Here is an 18,750-nt window from a genome sequence, read left to right as displayed (position 1 = left end):
CAAAAAATCAATCTGAAGGGTAAACTTACAAAAAACTCCACTCATTCGTCCGAATGGTGAGTTTATATCAGACCACGGTTTTCACTCGCCGTCTGAAGGGTGTGTCCCCCAGCATGATGGATAAGGAAAGGGCGCAATCTCAATAGATATGCTGCAGGTGAAAGTTAAAATAATATCAAAGTCTAGAGGTTGACTGATGAGTCCACACTAGAGTAAGGCCAGTACTGAATAGTTGTACTTACATCTTTAGTCATAAAAATACACCAATTTACTTGAGTGGAAATTCGGCCACCACCTGCAGAAAAAATGCAGGCTATCACTATGTTGAATCAGTGTAATATCCAAACACAGAGAGAATGATCGTCGTAAGGCAAGGGAAATGTTACTTACAATCCTCGACTTCCAATTGTGAATAGAGGAAGGGCAGCTAGTTCCTAAAGCGTCAATGCGGTAGGGCACTGTGAACAAGGGAAAATGAAACCATGTTTTTCTTTCAGCCGCTATGGTTATATGCGCCTCCTGGCACGCGATGAAGGGTCGTCCAGGCGCTAAGGATCCTGGATGATGCAGTCCCCAGCGGCGCCGGCGGAGCCAAGCCCGGCCGGACACCAGCAGCAAGTCTGAGGTAGGATGCGGGAGGGGGGCGGAGCAAAGCCCGGCCGCGAAAGCAGCAGCGGGAGAGTCACCAGCTCGCCTCAAGCCCAAGCTCGCCTCAAACCCCAAGACCCAGCCACAAACCACGTAGCTCCCAACAGCGTCTCCCACAGGGCTCGGCACCAGGCGTGGTTATATGCGCCTCCTGGCGGGCGATGAAGGGTCGTCCTGGCGCTAAGGATCCTGGATGATGCAGTTCCCAGCGGCACCAGCAGAGCCAAGCCCGGCCGGTCACCAGAAGCAAGTCTGAGGTAGGATGCGGGGGGTGCGGAGCAAAGCCCGGCCGGGACGGCAGCAGCGGGAGAGTCACCAGCTCGCCTCAAGCCACAGCATTGTCCCTATATGTGTGAACCAAGAGGTCACCCAAGTTTTTATTTTTCTTGAACGCATAAAGAGGTCTCTCTAAAATGACCTCATCATCGTGATTCAGGATATGTCAGTTTCTTTTGACCACATTTTTAATCTTATTACTCAGATCGGAGAATTTGCTCACAAAGACAATTTTGTTCATTGAGTCTCTTTCCTTTTTGGTTTTCTGAATTAGTGCCTCACGGTCATAAAATCTTGCTCTCTTGAGAGAGTGTGATAACAGTTCTCTGGGGTATCCCCGATCTTTAAATTTGTTCTTAAGCACTTTTGCATGTTTATAGAAGTCGTTTACATCTGAACAGTTTCTTCGCAACCGGAGGAATTGGCTAAAAGGAATACTCTCCTTCTGGGACTTAGGGTGGAAACTTGAAAAGTGAAGGAGAGTATTTTTAGCCATAGGTTTAGTGAACAGTCAACTGATAGAGCACCATTTGAATTTCCAATTGAGATGTCCAGGAAATCAACCTTATTGGTCCTATAGGAGGATGTAAACCTAAGGTTAGGGTCCCCTAGAATGATCCAACTCAGAAATTCTTCAAGGAGCTCAATAGTTCCCTCCCAGATAAAGAAAATATCGTCAATGTAGCGGTACCAGCCTGCTACATTTTCGAAAAAAAGGAGCCATTTTTTATTGTGTATATGTTTGGCTTCAAAATGCCCCACATAAAGGCAGGCCAGAATAGGGGCACATGTGGCCCCCATGCTGGTCCCTTTTAGCTGCCTGAAATATTCAGTTTTAAAAAGAAAAACATTATTGGTGAGGATGAGTCTTACACAATCAACAATAAAATCTTTGTTGGCACCACCCAAATCCTGGTTGGTCAAGAGAGCATCAATGACATCAACTGTGTCAGACTGAGGAATTTTCGTATAAAGAGACTCAATGTCAAGAGTAACCAGACACTGAGTCTTTTCACAGAACGGTAAGCCCTCTATTAGCGAAATAATATGTGCAGAATCTCTCACATACGATTTAAGATTACACACTAGGGGTCTAAGAAAATGGTCCACATATTTACTGACTGGCTCCAACAGCGAGTCTATACTGCTGACATGGGCCTCATGGGGGTCGGGTCCAATTTATGTTTGTGTTCTTTCGGTAGGCCGTAAATAGCCGGCGTCTTAGGTTCTAGATTGTTTAAAAATCTAAATTCTTCCTCACAGATATACCCGGCCTCTCTTGCATCTGTTAAAAGGTCTAAGCATTCACGTGCTATTTCTGTTATACAGGTAGCATTCACCCGCTCATAGTGTTCTTCAACATTGAGTAATTTTAGCATTCTATCCTCTGGGGTTTGAAAAACAACAACACCACCACCTTTATCCGCAGGCTTAATTGTTAAGGTGGTATCATCTTTCATCCTTCCTAATATTAAAACTATGTGGTTTCTTGTCATTGTTTAAGAGTTTGTGAATCCACTCTCCAATGCTACTTCAAATGCTTCCACATTTTTACCTACCATACCTAAGGTAGGGGTGAACGTAGACTTTGGCCTAAATCCTGAAATATTCTCACGTTCCCTGCTTTCCATGTTTTCAAAGAATCTTTTGAGTCTTACTTTCCTGAAGAAAGATGGAAGATCCTTATCCAGTTGAAATTTATCTGAATTGGTGGAAGGGACAAAGCCAAAAACTCTACTAAGGATCCCTAATTCTACCTCACTAAGATCTTTGTTGGATAGATTAATCACTGGTGATCGGCTGGACGCCAGTGAATACAAAAATAGCCACTAGCCTCTGTGTGTTTTTTCTAAGGGATTCCTTTTTGATGGAGGTATTGCGCCTGATGTGGTGCGCGATCAGACTACACTAATGCCTTGAGTCGGGCGTTGTGGTATATTGGATACCCTTTGTGGGCATTTAATTTATGGACAGATTATTGCTAAGGGCATGTCTGGCATAGATAGCACAAATCCATAAGTACGGGCTGCACAATATGTATCTTTATTCAGCGCCTGTTGCACGGACGGACGGGCGCCTGTAGGTGTGTTTGCCGTATGATATTCATTTTGGGTATTCACACATGTAGTATTCTGGGTACATATATTATATATATATATATATATATATATATATATATATATTCACTGAAAAAACCATAGGTTTCACACCAGTTATAGTTAGGAATTAGCATTTAAAAAACCTATTAAATTCACTGAAAAAACCATAGGTTTCACACCAGTTATAGTTAGCTGGAAATGTTACTGATATAAAACCATTGAAATTCCCACGTTATAGTTAGATGGACTCACTATAACTTGCGCGTGCAATGCACTGCTGATGACATCACATATTACATCACTCATGACATGGTCAGTGACATCACTCATGACATCACTGATGACACCATCCAGTGAATGTGTGTCTTTCTGAAAAATAAATATATTTTATATATGTATATGTAAAAGTTGATGGAAGAATAAATGTTTAAATAAGTGTCTAAATGGATGGTTTTTAAAAATTGATTGGTTAACTGGCTTAATAAGACATCATCAGCAGTGCATTGCACGCGCAAGTTATAGTGAGTCCATCTAACTATAACGTGGGAATTTCAATGGTTTTATATCAGTAAAATTTCCAGCTAACTATAACTGGTGTGAAACCTATGGTTTTTTCAGTGAATTTAATAGGTTTTTTAAATGCTAATTCCTAACTATAACTGGTGTGAAACCTATGGTTTTTTCAGTGAATTTCATAGGTTTTTTAAATGCTAATTCCTAACTATAACTGGTGTGAAACCTATGGTTTTTTCAGTGAATTTCATAGTTATTTAAATGCTAATTCCTTTGTATATCGAGTTTCTAACCTTTTTTTTTTTTACAATTTGCTGTTTTTTTTTAAGTATTCATTTTTTTTATAATTTTTTTCTTTTGCGCTCTGGGTGCGCGCTCCGGGAAGCTTTCAGCTAAGCTCTCCTGTAAGCTTCTCCGAGAGCTCATCTGAAAGCGCACCCAGAGCGCAACTGTCGTTCGTGAAAAAAAAATATGAATGAAAAGTTAATAATAATGCAAAACATTTCGTACCATACAAATAAAATTTGTTTTTTTTAATATGGAAAATGATTATGCATTTCTATTAAAGATTGATGACGTCACTTCTGCGCGCAACGTACGTGCCCTCGGAAGCGCCTACGTGCGCGGCGCCTAAACGCACGCAAAAGCGCCTACGATCGCGCCACGTTTGCGCCCCGGAAGCGCCTACGATCGCGCTGCGTAAACGCACCCGGAAGTGCACCTGAGCGCGCAGCGTAAACGCGTCGGGTCATGTGACCCTAAAATAACACTTTTCATTGGTTGCTAACAGTTTTTTTTTACAATGAATGAAATCCCCACCCATTTCCTTCACTTCTTCTTTCACTTTTGTGACTGAAAGACCTGCCTTTTTTGCTGCTCCATATTCCTGGATTCATCATGGCTGCCAGACCATCCAGCAGTGAAGATGACTCCAATGATTTCATTGATGAAGAGCCTCCTACCCCAAAGGTGAAGGGACATTTCATCTGGAAATTTTTTAAGTTTCCAGCAGACCAGAAGAAGGTGAATGCACCAAAAGTAGAGTGCAGGATCTGCAAAAAGGTCCTGTCACGGGGTAACCCCCTAAAAAAATACTCTTTTGGCAACTTCACCATGATTCGCCATGTGGAGACCAGGCACCCCCAGAATTTTGCCCGGGAAAGTGTCAGGGCTCTGGCACAGGAGGTTCCTAGAGATGGGGCCTCTACATCAACAGGAGGAGCAACTTCTTCCAGAAGAGAACAATCTCAGGGGCAGGTAGCAAACATTCAACCTGCATTCAACCATGGGGTCGTCAGATGCAGATACTGCAATCAACTCCTCACCTATGGGGAGCAAAGTGTCCTGCTCATGGTTCGGGCATTAGAGAACCATCACTGCCCTTCCCACCCCTAATTTTTTTCTTTTCTTTTTGCTCCTGTTGAGCAGTTTCTATTCCCTGTTTTTGTTCCTCTTCAGTTAAAAGAAGAAAACCAAAAGTTCTTTTCAGAACTACCTCCAATTCTCATCAAAGAGCTATAATCTTAAAAAATGAAGAGTAAGTGAAATATAGTGCATTGATAATTGAAAGGAGAATGAGTAAGAAAGAACAGAAAGGTATGAGAGGTGAAAGGAAGTGAAGTAGGAGGACTGAAAGAAGGTGAGTGTTAGAAAAGAAAGTTATGACACAGTGAATAAACTGGAGGCCTCATTTCTGAAAAGTGACGCATCGCTACGTGAAAATAGCGATGCGTCACTTATCTGGACGCACTCCTTATGACATTCCACATATGTCATATTTAATATATGACTAATCAATTCGCAAGGAGTTACAGATATGTCAGTATTTCTGACATATCTGTAAACACAAAAGTAACGCATTGCAGGAGTGCGTCACAAAAGTGACGCAACTCCAGTAATGTGTCCTTTCACATGGAAAAAGCACCATGTGAAAGGTTTGCTGTGAAGCAGGCGCAAGATTTTGGCGCAACTGCATCCTAAAAGTGACGCACTGCGTCATTATTACCAAGCTTTTTGCAAGGAACACCCCCTCTGCATGCATTATACCTGACACTATTTTTTAAAAAGTGACGCATCTAGGTACATGGGTCACTTTTTAAAACTCTGCGCCATATTGTATCTGCATCAGGTATAATGTATGCAGAGGGGGCAATCCCTCGCAAAAAGCTTGGTAATAACAACGTACTGAAATCTATGAGATTTCCCTGCGTCACTTTTAGGATGCTATTGCGTCAAAATTTTGCGCCGGCCTCGCATCACTTTTATGTTTACACATATGTCAGAAATACTGACGTATCTGTAACTCCTTGCAACATGATTCGTCATACATTAAATATGACACATCTGGAATGTCATAAGGACTGTGTACAGAAAAGTGACGCATCACACCAGCAGTGTAATAAAATGTGCCTCGTTGCACTATATTTAAAGGATGCAACAGCATCCTAAAAGTGACGCAGTGAAATCTCAAACATTTCACTGCGTCGCTATTACAAAGCTTTTTGTGGGGGAACACCCCCTCTGCATGCATTATACCTCACGCAGATATAATGTGGCGCTTGATTTTAAAAAGTGACCCATCTACCTAGATACCTCACTTTTTAAATATAACGCAACGCAACACATTTTTTTACACTACTGGTGCAATGCGTCACTTTTCTGTGCGCACTCCTTATGACATTCCAAGTAACGCATTGCTGGAGTGCGTCACAAAAGTGACGCAACTCCAGTAATGTGTCCTTTCAAATGGGGAAAGCAGCATATGAAAGGTCTTGCCTCAGTCTAACACCTGCTGTAAAGCAGGCACAAGATTTTGACGCAACAGCATCCTAAAACTGACGCAGTGAAATCTCAAAGATTTCACTGCGTCGCTATTACAAAGCTTTTTGCGGGAGAACACCCCCTCTGCATACATTATACCTGACGCTATTTTTAAAAAGTGACGCATCTAGGTACATGGGTCACTTTTTAAAACTCTGCGCCATATTGTATCTGCAACATGATTCGTCATACATTAAATATGACACATCTGGAATGTCATAAGGAGTGCGCACAGAAAAGTGACGCATAACACCAGCAGTGTAATAAAATGTACCTCGTTGCACTATATTTAAAAAGTGACGCATCTAGATAGATGCGTCACTTTTTAAATATTGCATAACAATGCGCATTTTTTTACACCGCTGGTGCGTCACAAAAATTGACGCACAGGAAGCGCAAAACTAACAGCGCAAGGCCTTCATAAATATGGTCCTGGATTTTCCCCGTGCTTCCGGTGCGCGTACCATGCGCTTCCCCCGCGCAAAACGAAAAAAAAATTTTAATGCCCTGCAGGACCCTATTTTAGTCCCTACATCAAACCTAGGGGGTCAGAGGGGGTCTACTCTTCCCCCTTATGGTCATTTGCCCCTTTTTTTTTCAAACCCCTTGTGTCTCGATTTTACCGAGACACAAGATGGCGGCCGCTCCGCACTGTTTAGAATGTTTACAGACAACTGAGATCCAATCAGCTTCCTGCGCGCAAGTCGCGTGTCGCGCCTGGAGCGCACTCCCGTGCGCGCACGGGAGAGCGCCTATAGATATATATATTTTTTTGAACCTAAATTACTCAAAATCCACTGGAGCACATATCTTGAGACATAGCAAAGGCACATCGGGCTACCAGTCCCTACAATTTTGCCAAGTTTGGTGGAAATCCATTCAGCCGTTCGGGCTAAAAGTGAAATCGACCGCCCTATGGAAATTAACATGGGGAAAACGCGTTTTGGGACCCCCCTTTTATCTCGGCCCCCGCTTGACGAATCCCCCCCAAACTTTCAGGGAAGGACCGGACCGCCATGAGACCATTTTCCTGAAAATTTCAGGCAGATTCGTCAACCGGCGCCAAAGTTATTCAAAATAGAATGTTGAGATTTAACATTGAAAATTATCCTAACTATAACTACCTACTGGCGACCGCCAGTAGGTAATATATATATATATATATATATATATATATATATATATATATATATATATATATATATATCTATGTATGTATGTATATATATATATATATATATATATATTCACTGAAAAAACCATAGGTTTCACACCAGTTATAGTTAGGAATTAGCATTTAAAAAACCTATTAAATTCACTGAAAAAACCATAGGTTTCACACCAGTTATAGTTAGCTGGAAATTTTACTGATATAAAACCATTGAAATTCCCACGTTATAGTTAGTCGGACTCACTATAACTTGCGCGTGCAATGCACTGCTGATGACATCACATATTACATCACTCATGACATGGTCAGTGACATCACTCATGACATCACTGATGACACCATCCAGTGAATATGTGTCTTTCTGAAAAATAAATATTAGTGAGTTATGTTTAAATATTTAAATATATATATTAGTGTTTCACTTTGTGTATAAGTGGCTACATGTGTTGGTAAGTAGCTACATGCGTATGTATATGGGTTATTAGATATTTTTATTAGTATCAGTATGACTGTCTATATGGTTTAGTGGGGGTATTACTTAGCACATAGATGCATGAGTGACTGACTCTTTGTTTGTATGTGTTTTGAAGACAGCATATGTACAGGACTGTATGGGTGGATGAGTGTCTATATGTGTTTGTTAGTGAGTGAATGACTGTCTCACTAGTGTCTTTATCAGTACCTACATATGTTTTAATCTAGTATATATGAATATTGATGTATATAAGTGAGTATATGTGAGAGTAAGAGATTGTAAGAGTTCCTGTTTAAATAAGTATGTGTTTCTATAAGTGATTGTTTAAGAGAATAAATATGTGTAATTTTAAATAGAAGTAAGGTGGAAGTGTGTGTATAACTCTATATTCAAATAAATGGATGTTCAATAGTTTATTTGCACGTGTGAATATGTGTGTGAGTAACTTTTGGATGAATGTCGGTGTGTAACAGGATGTATAGGTGTATCACTTCATATGATGAGTGAGTATATGTATGAGTGACTATATAGAACTGTTGGTGAAAGAGTGGATGTGTATATAGATAGTGGAATTACTGAATTGCTTGTTGTAACTGATATAGGTATCTCCATTTTTTTAAAAATTTCAGTTTCTATTTTTGAATATGTGTCTCAAGGGTTACATTATAGTGAAAGGAGGTCTGTCACTATGTCACAAGGATGGTGTCATGAGTGATGTCACTGACCATGTCATGAGTGATGTAATATGTGATGTCATCAGCAGTGCATTGCACGCGCAAGTTATAGTGAGTCCGACTAACTATAACGTGGGAATTTCAATGGTTTTATATCAGTAAAATTTCCAGCTAACTATAACTGGTGTGAAACCTATGGTTTTTTCAGTGAATTTAATAGGTTTTTTAAATGCTAATTCCTAACTATAACTGGTGTGAAACCTATGGTTTTTTCAGTGAATTTCAAAGGTTTTTTTAATGCTAATTCCTAACTATAAGTTTCACTTTATAAATAAGACTGTTAGCACTCTAGTTGTTCTTTTTAACACTCTGGTACATTTTCTCATTGGGCTACAGTTGGGCTACATCTAGTTGAATTTTGGGCTACATTTTCAATTTTTGATCTCTGGTGGCCATCTTTGGGCTACATTGGGCTACTTTGGGCTACATTTGGGCTACATTTTGGCTCTAACATATATTAAGCCCAATGTAGCACAATACATATTTTTCTAAAGTTAATGTTTTTTACAAACCACTTCAGAATAGAGCTACCTGTCCCTACAATTTTCCCAATTTTTTTTTTTTAAAATTATTTTGGGGAGCGCTCCCGGAGCGCGCCCCGGGGAGCGCCCCGAAAAGCGTATTTTTACAAAGCGCCCCGGGGCGCGCTCCGGGGAGCGCCCCGTGAGTGCCAATATCGCAAACGAAAACATAATCGTGACGTATCGCGTAGCCGCGACCGCGTGATACGCACGGCGTAAGCGCACCCGGAAGTACTCGAGCGAATACGATCGCACAACGTAAACTTCCGACGCGCTTACGCTGCGCGACCCGGGGCGCGCCCCCGGGCGCGCCCCGGGCGCGTAGCGTAAGCGCGTCGGGTCATGTGAGCAGAAAATAACACTTTTCATTGGTTCATAACAGTTTTGGTTTCATAATGATGAAGCCCCTGGTCTTGTGACCTGAAAATAACACTTCTCATTGGTTCAGGACAGTTTTTTTTTCTAAATGATGAAAGACCCCACCTTTTTTCCTTATTCTGACTTTGTCCTTTGACTGAGGAAGACCTGTTTGTTGCTCTGTCTACTTTTTTGCTCTTTGAGTAATATTTTGTACTATAAAATGGCTTCATTAGTAGCATCAGCTGGTGCATCTGCCCCACCACCACCACCACAACCACCAAGAGGACCAGCTCCAAATTATATTGGTGGTCAAGAACAGGAGGAGGAAGAGGAAGAGGAAGAGGAGGAGGGGAGAAGAAGATGGCTGCCTGAAGAAAACACACCTTATAAACCCAAACCACACTTCATTTGGCAGTTTTTTTCAATTCCAGAGGGGAAAAAAAAGGTGAATGCGCCCAAAGTCACTTGCCTCATCTGCAATGATGAACTTTCACGGGGCAACCCAAATAAGAAATATTCTTTTGGTAACTATACCATGATTCGGCACATGACAAGAAAGCATCCAAACAACTACTCTCGTGCAGAGTTCCGGGAAATGGCCAGTAACCTCCCCCAGTCATCAAGGACCCCCTCCCAAAGAAACCAACCCACTTCCTCGCCACCAGAAACATCTGAGGTGATGCCTTGCATTCAGCCGAGATTTGCTGATTTTAAAATTACTTGCACTGCTTGTGGCAAACTTATCTCCTATGGGGAAAAAAGTGTGAAACTCATCGTCCTTGCAGGTGATAATCACAAGTGCCCCAAAAAGAAGTAATTTTTTGGGTTTTTTGTTTTTTTGCTCCAGTTGAGCCAGTTTCAATTCCCTTTTTTTGTTTCTCCCCCCAAAAAATACAAAAAAATATATAAAACTGTTTTGAAAAGCCAAAAAAAGTACAAAAAGTTCAAAAAACACAAAAAAAATATAAAACAACAAAAAGAAGAAAAAAAAAAGTTCTTTTTAGAACTACCTCCAATTTCTAAATCAAAACTTCATTTTTTAAACACTCTGTCACCTTTTTTCATCATAGTGCGCTCCCAGGGCCGCTCCCCGGTGCGCGCACCGTGCGCTTCCCCCGCGCAAAACGAAAAAAAAAAAAAAAAAATTAAATGCCCCGCGGGGCCCTTTTATAGCCCCCACATCAAACCTAGGGGGTCAAAGGGGTCTATCCCTGACGCCTTATGGTCAGTTCCCACTTTGTTTTAGCCACCTCTTATGTCTCGATTTTACTGAGACACAAGATGGCGGCTGCTCTGGACTGTTTCGAATGTTTACAGACACCCGAGAGCCAATCAGCTTTCCGTGCGCACCTCGCGTCACGCGCCCGGAGCGCTCCCCGGTGCGCGCACCGGTGCGCTGCTATAGATATATATATTTTTTTGAACCTAAATTACTCAAAATCCACTGGAGCACATATCTTGAGACATAGCAAAGGCACATCGGGCTACCAGTCCCTACAATTTTGCCAAGTTTGGTGTAAATCCATTCAGCCGTTCGGGCTAAAAGTGAAATCGACCGCCCTATGGAAATTAACATGGGGAAAACGCGTTTTGGGACCCCCCTTTTATCTCGGCCCCCGCTTGACGAATCCCCCCCAAGCTTTCAAGGAAGGACCGGAGCTCGACGAGGCCATTTTCAGGAAATTTTCAGGCAGATTCGTCAACCGGTGCCAAAGTTATTCCAAATAGAATTTTGAGATTTAACATTGAAAAAAATCCTAACTATAACTACCTACTGGCGACCGCCAGTAGGTAATATATATATATATATATATATATATATATATATATATATATATATATATATATATATATATATATGTTTTTTTTTGGACGACACAGTAGTACACAGCTATTCAGCCATACATCCCGGAGGCTAGGCAGCAAGTCGTTATGCAGCATGAGTGGTGCACATAGAATACAGTACAAAATCATATGAGGTTTATTTTATTTTATGAAAAGAGAAAAAACTGTGCAATAAAGGAAAGGCACCTAAAACGGTGCAAGAAGGCAAGGCAAAGGAACGTGAATGCGGCATCGGCCCACACCAAGGTAAGGATGGGCCTATATGCGGAACAAGAAATGCGAACAGGTCATATGTATGGATAACGGGGGAGGAAGGGAGACAGGACATTGCATACCAATAATTCAGCCGGAGTCAAGAGCTAAGGGGACAGTCGCTCCTCCGAGGGTTCTGTGTCCGGCGGGAGGCAGATATCACCCCTATACTCATTCCAGGGCCCCCAAATCTTGTTCCATTTCTTGGGCTTGCCTCTGGCAACATACACCGTCTTCTCCCGGAACATGCACCAGTCCATGTTAGCCTTCCACATCTCTACTGTGGGGGGAAAAGTCGCTCCCCATTTCTGTGCAATGTCCCTTTTTGCCACCATGTTGCCTAGAGTGACCCATTGAGTCTGTGAACTGGTATAATCCGCGGGGCCCCACACATTTAACAGACAGCGCTGGGCTTCAGCCAACAAGTCAACTCCAGTCTCTTCACCCATCACTACGTGTATACGCCTCCAATATGCTGCCACCGCCCTAAATTCCTATATGATATGCATGAAGGTCGCTAGGGAACCACACCCTCGTCGACAGAGACCATCCACCGAGTGGCCCATGTGGATCAGTCAGGGGCCAGTGACATAGACCCTTTGTAGGATTTTCAATTGTACTAGCCTCAGTCTGGCCGGGATTGCCACCTCCTTCGGAGACGAGACCGCACACTGCCAGCTCTCGTCGTCCAATTCAATTCCATCACGGGCCCACTGATCTCGCACCCCCAGGAGAAGGTCCGTACGGACGGTAATCAGTTTCTTGTAGGTCAGTGAGATAGCGCTGTCGTGCATGTAGCCGTCCAGCAACCTGTCCTCCAACGGGGAAGATTCAGGGATCTTTTCACCCTCTGGCATGACTGCCAGAAGGGCGTGTTTCAACTGGGCGTATCTGAAGAACTCCCTCTCCCCCAACTGAAACTCTCTCTGCAGCACCTCGAAGCGTTTGATCTGTCCCTTAGCAAATATATTATATTTTTGGCGCTTTGTTACTGTGTGTATGTGATCTATTTATGAGGTCTTTGGCATGGTGTTTTTTTCAAACTTGACTCATGGCTTGGAGCGTTGTTCGGCCCGTGGTGGCGCTTTATACTGTGGTGGAGATGCCGCCTCGAGGCTTGTATGGGCTGTCACCTGCATGAGCTCCATGTTTGAATTGGTTACTTACTCGTGGTAACACTATAGAGGCGGGTGGATAGTTCTATCTTTACTTTGACTATTAGGAACGAAACAGGAAGTATGAGACCGGTTGTGACCCGGATATTCTCAATTTTAATATGCTGCAGCGTCCACTATGGGTATTTAAAGGACGGTCGGGTATTGCTTAGGTTTTCAATTGTGAAGACTGGAGTGTGCGGACACGCGGGATGCCGGTGATTTGAAACATTACGGTAATTATGAGCAAAAGGGTGATGCTGCGGGCCGGTAGCGTTGGAGATTTAAACCTGACTCCTAAGCTTTTTTATCTGTTTCTTTGATGTCTTAGTTGGTATTCGCTTTTCTAAATTTTATAAGAAAGAGATAAGGCATATGAAGAAACCGCCATCACGCTGTTATGTGACATTGGTATATAATGTAAGTATGGAGTCACATGCGGGGTTTGTTCAAAGGGAGACAGATTAGAGGAACTGTTGATATTGCGGGTCGGGAGCACTGTAGGCACATACCTTATTCCTTAGTGTGTCTTTTGTTTGGTGTTCTAGGTGTTATCCGCCATTTTATTAAATAAGACATAGGAAGATACTGCCAACATGCTGCCGTGTGATTAAACCCGTTAGTGTAAGTATGACGTCACATACGGTTGTATAATGCAGCCTACGGTTTTTTAGACCCAGAGAGTGATTATCTCATCCTGTGTCTTTAGGTGTTCGAGTATTAAGGAGCCTAACAGGAGCTTAATGAATCTAGCACGTATCTAGGAGATATTACATATTGTAAATATGTAAGTATATGGTCACTCAATCTAGGAATTATTGTGTCAATATAGGCATGATGGGGAATCTCTATATATTCTTTACTTTGTAGCGAATTACAGAAATTTTTTCGGTCTGTGGCTACTGAACCGGAGATATTGATCCTGGATTCTAACCAATTGTGCGGAAAGTAACACCGTACAAAGTGTGTTTGACGTTGCATTTGCATCTGTCCGTGACCATGTAGCGTCTTTTCAAACTGAATGTGGTTTGATGGCACCCATTGTAAGACGTGATGTACCTATTCTTTTACGTTTAGATTGCCGGTCAGAAGGAGTTTCTTCTCGCGGGACGAGAGAACTTGATAGGACATCCGAGGTATCTACCCCAAAGCGGCATTTGTGTCTGAAATAGCTCGTGAGGTATGTGACTGTTGAACACAAAGTGTACGATTTAAGACATGGTGTTTCGCAGATTGGGTGGTCCTGTTGCCCCCCTCAACTGTTAGCCTACCAGAAGGGACTTATTTGTACTCTCCCTAAAATTTAAAAGAGGTAATTTTGCCCTTGTATCCTGACTTCAGTAGCGGGCCATGAAGAGAACTATATGGCTCATGTGCATTAAAGAAATGTGGCATAGAATGAATATTGCAATTGCAATTGCTTAGTAAATATGCGAATATGTATGAAATATTAGATGGTACAACTAGGATAAAATAAGCACCATTGTGATATATATGACCACAGTGATATTCTAGAAATAATAGAAGTAAATGGCCCTCCTTGTTAGGAATATCTGGGATATCCTTGTCATCTTAATTGTTCTTATTGTGTTCTGTCTATGCTAAGAAAATGTATCTGTGATGAGTAAATGCTGTACTTGTTTTGTTTACCAATATGTTGTGATATTTTTTATAACATTTGAGGCATTAGAATTGTGAGATGTGCTGTATAGGATTTTAATTGTGTATGTACAAAAGGAATTTAAAAAAAAATATTTTTTCTTGAATTGCAGGGAAGACATTATATGTATTCCTGAGGAAGGTGGCTTTATTAGATGGTCCGCTGAAACGCGTCGATGCAAAAGGAAAAGGAGGATTATGTTCTATAGTAATTGAAGATAATTCTGACGCTTTGCTGAAATAAGTTTCTGCTTGTGACCTCCTTTTTATCAATAGGAATTGAATTGTTTCCTTATTTTAACTGTCTGTCCCTGTTTTTAATTATTTTTTAAATATTCTATGATGTACTGGAAGATGAATAAACTCTCTAGTATTTTTTCATAATTCTGTTGGTTTGTATATTCTGCCTCGCTAGTATAGTATCACATTGATGTCATTGTTTCTATTCATGTGTGTTTGAGAACGTATGGTCTAAAAATAAGTTGTCCCAAAGGGAATTTTTTGCTTGATGAAAGTCTATTGTGGTACCCTTTGGTTGTGGGGTCCCTCTTTCTTTTATTAGAGTTAGACAAAACTATGACGCTACTGCAATTTTCATTCATTTTATGAAACATCCCATTTCCGGTTCTGAATTCGTACTTTAATTCAATAGCCTTCACTGTCCATTCCCTTTTAATGGATGGGGGCCCAATGTGGATCGCTCATAGTAAATTGACCCCTAGCTGGTATGAGGGAGGAATTGCATTGCCCCATATTCAAACTTACCACAGAGCAACTATAAATCAGTGGGTTCACAACCCACTATCAGAACCTGCTTATAAGATAGATCGGATGCTTCTACAGCCGAGATGGTATCTCCACACTTTCTATATTGAGCCGTGGTGACTCTCATTGGAAGGCCCTACGGCACTGACTGTTCACATATGGCACTCAACCCTGTCCAAATTAGGATGGAAGAATAAAATCATCAAACCTACGCCCCTATGGGAATCCCAACAACTGGGTTCAATGGGAATAGGAAAGGGCTTTGACAAATGGGACTTGATCGAAACCTCGCGACTGGGAGACATGTACACGGAGTAGATTTTGTATGGTTTGAACAGTTATATAAAACCCAAGAAGTAGCCCAAACGGAGTGCTTCCATTATCTACAAATCTGACATGCCATACAGCAGAGGAGCCCCGGTGGTCAGACCTACCTGAGTTGTCGCCATTGGAATTTAGACTGCTTGAAAAACACTTAACACAAAGGGTATAGCGCTCACATACCAAAAACTCATTAACAACTAACTGACTGGCCCAAAGCTCTGACCTCCCTAAGAGAAGCAGCCATTAGGGCCCACTTCAGACTGGTCCAGTTCAAAATCCCACACAGAGCCTACATCTCCTGTGTTATGCTAGTTAAAGTGGGTAGAAAGGCGGACGCAACCTGTAACAGGAATTGTGGAGAAGAGGGATTGTTCTACCACAATCTGTGGACATGTTCAAAAATTAATGAATACTGTGAGGCAGTAGTATTGTGTATGTCTAAAATAGTGGGGGATGAGTTAAAACTGTTGCCCAAATGGTGCCTCTTAAATGTGTGGGAAGATATGAATCTGGGACGAGCGGATCAAACCCGGATTACCCTAGGTCTAATGTTAGCGAACATAACATAGACAGTCACTGGGGGGCAGATATCCCACCAATGCTTCAGGATTGGAAGAGGGATATGGACTGGTGTATGGTGGTGGAAAATTCAGTCTATGTGAACAGAGGGTATCCAAGAAAATGGGGGAAAATATGAGGCAAAGGAAATGTGTATAGAGGGAACCCGTGGACGGCCCCCAGTGGGAGAGACAATACAAACTCTGACAAATCTAGGAGTCGATTGAATGTGATATAAGATTATGAGATGGGTAACAGTGTCTAGGCCAGAGATGGCAAATGAAGGTTAACCAATGACTCACTGTAATCATCTTTGGTTGTGTTTTCAAAAACTGTAATGTAAGGCATGTTTTAAAGCTCTGTTATAATAAAAATATATATTTTTCAAAAATGTAATAGGGTTAATTATGCACCCAAAAACAAAACAAAAAAGTAAATGAATCATACATCTCGTTGGTCGCTACCAGTGCTTCTCTATGGGTTAGAAAAAAACTTGTGAGTGCTATTTCACTTTAAGGATACGTTATTATTACATGTCTACATGTCTTTTCAATATCATGTAGCGGCGTGGCTTAAGAGCTGGAGTGAATGGCCGCCGCTCTCAGGAGCTCCGGGAGAGCGAAGCACGACAGGTCTCCTCTGGGCTCCCTAGGCGGATGTCAGGTTCCTGAAGACGCTTTTCTATGCAGTGGAGCCTCTTCAGCATGCAACAGGAGCATCACGGTGACACAGGGTGAGTGTGCACTGTGATTTCTTGGCTCCTATTATGGGACTCGGCCCGCTTTTGAGTTGCGCCACCATTTTGTGATTCTGCCGCTCCCCGTGGAGCCCGCCAAATTTCTGCCTGATGTTTTGCCCTGAGGTGTGTCTTCTTCTTTAACATTTAAATATGCTAAATGGCGAATTAACAGCAGTTTTTCTTTTTTCAATCATTTTTTTAATATTTATGGATAGATTATTTTGCTTAATAGCATTCTAGGATCGTCTCTTCATGTCTCCACATCATTGAACTGTATATCCCTAGACACCATTTTGGTTATTTGAATAGGCCTACAAATTCGCTTTTAATATGCTCACTGGTATTTAATCAGAGAGTGTTCTCTGTTTCTCTTCTCTATTGATTTTATTTGGAGACTATATTTATTTCTGGCATAGTCTTTTCAACTCTACTCAGCATTATTTAATATTCTCTTGGAAGCTATATTTGAGTCTGGAACCTAACGACCAAATTTTCTGTGATAATGGTTCACCCTAACCGCAGCAATGTACAACAAATCAATTGTAACTGCACGTTGTTAGAGGACATTAATCCATTTAGTGTGCAATAGGAAAATATGGATGATATATCTAATGACTCTGTTGCAATGAAAGGCTCCTTTTTTGCTACATCTATTCCATGCTCTAAACCTAACTCGAAAATAACCTCTACAGCATCTGGAAAATGAGTGAACACAAATCCTTCTCCCTCCACCAATTCTTCCTCTTCCATTTCCATGGAGCTTTTACTTTAAGAAATATGGTCGCTGAAACCATGCATGGCTGAAACAAATATTCGTCTTCAGAGCCTTAAAGATAACTGATCTCATACCGAACAACAAGTTGCGGAACTGGATAGAAGAATGATTTCAGAGTAAGTGATTTCAAACCAGGTTCCAGATATGCGCAGAGAAATACAATATCTCAAGCAACATGTTGAAAACTTGAAAGCAATAGGCGCAATAACCTAAGAATTTATGGTCTTGCAGAAGGACTTAAAGGTCCTAATCCTATATACTTCTTTCAATCCTTTCTGCCAACGCTCCTTGGTCTTCCAAGCTCTCCTTTAATGAACATTCAGCCAGCCCACGGCTTAGGTAAACCGTCTCATTCTTCTAACCTTTCCTCCTCTTCAATGAATCCTAAAGGTGTCATATGGTATTTTCTAGAATACACAGACTTGATTAAAGTTGTCCAGGCTGCCAAACGGAAGGGAAGACCTACTTGGAACAGTTCCAATATCTGTGTTGTGTTGCTCAAGATTACGCTGACGCTACTGCAGATCGTCAGAAACAGTTTCTGGATATGAGACCTGCTCTACGAACCCTGAGTGCACGTTATGGATTGTTTCATCCTTGTCTCTTTAAAGTGACTTACAACAAGACGACGAATTATGAAGATCATGCACTTCTTCAACACTTCCTTAACACCTGCAGAGATGACTCCATGGACACTTCCCGATTACAATTGTCTTGACTGTCCCAGTAATGTTTTACTGTTGTTTGTACAGTTTTTCCCCTTTGTGCTATATTTGGTTATGTTCTGAGACACCCTCCTGATGTTTTCCTTTATTCTTATCAGGTGCGGTTTCTGTGATCCCTTGATTTATGACCTCTTCGTTTTTAGCCTGAAGGCTGTTCTCCCTTTGCTGCGCCCTCTTGGAGTCTTCCGTCCGGTGTGCTACCTCCCGTATGTGGTTCCTCCATCCCCAAGCTTATTGTCTTTTTGTGGTATGTCTTTTTGACATTTTTATGCATCATCAATGGTCGTCTGACTTATTTTGCCTCCCTGTTCAGTATTCTCTACTTCCTTGTCCCTTT

The sequence above is a fragment of the Lissotriton vulgaris genome, chromosome 4_1 (genome assembly GCF_964263255.1).
Source record: "Lissotriton vulgaris chromosome 4_1, aLisVul1.2, whole genome shotgun sequence".
NCBI lineage: Eukaryota > Metazoa > Chordata > Amphibia > Caudata > Salamandridae > Lissotriton > Lissotriton vulgaris.
This window is presented reverse-complemented; position numbering follows the sequence as displayed.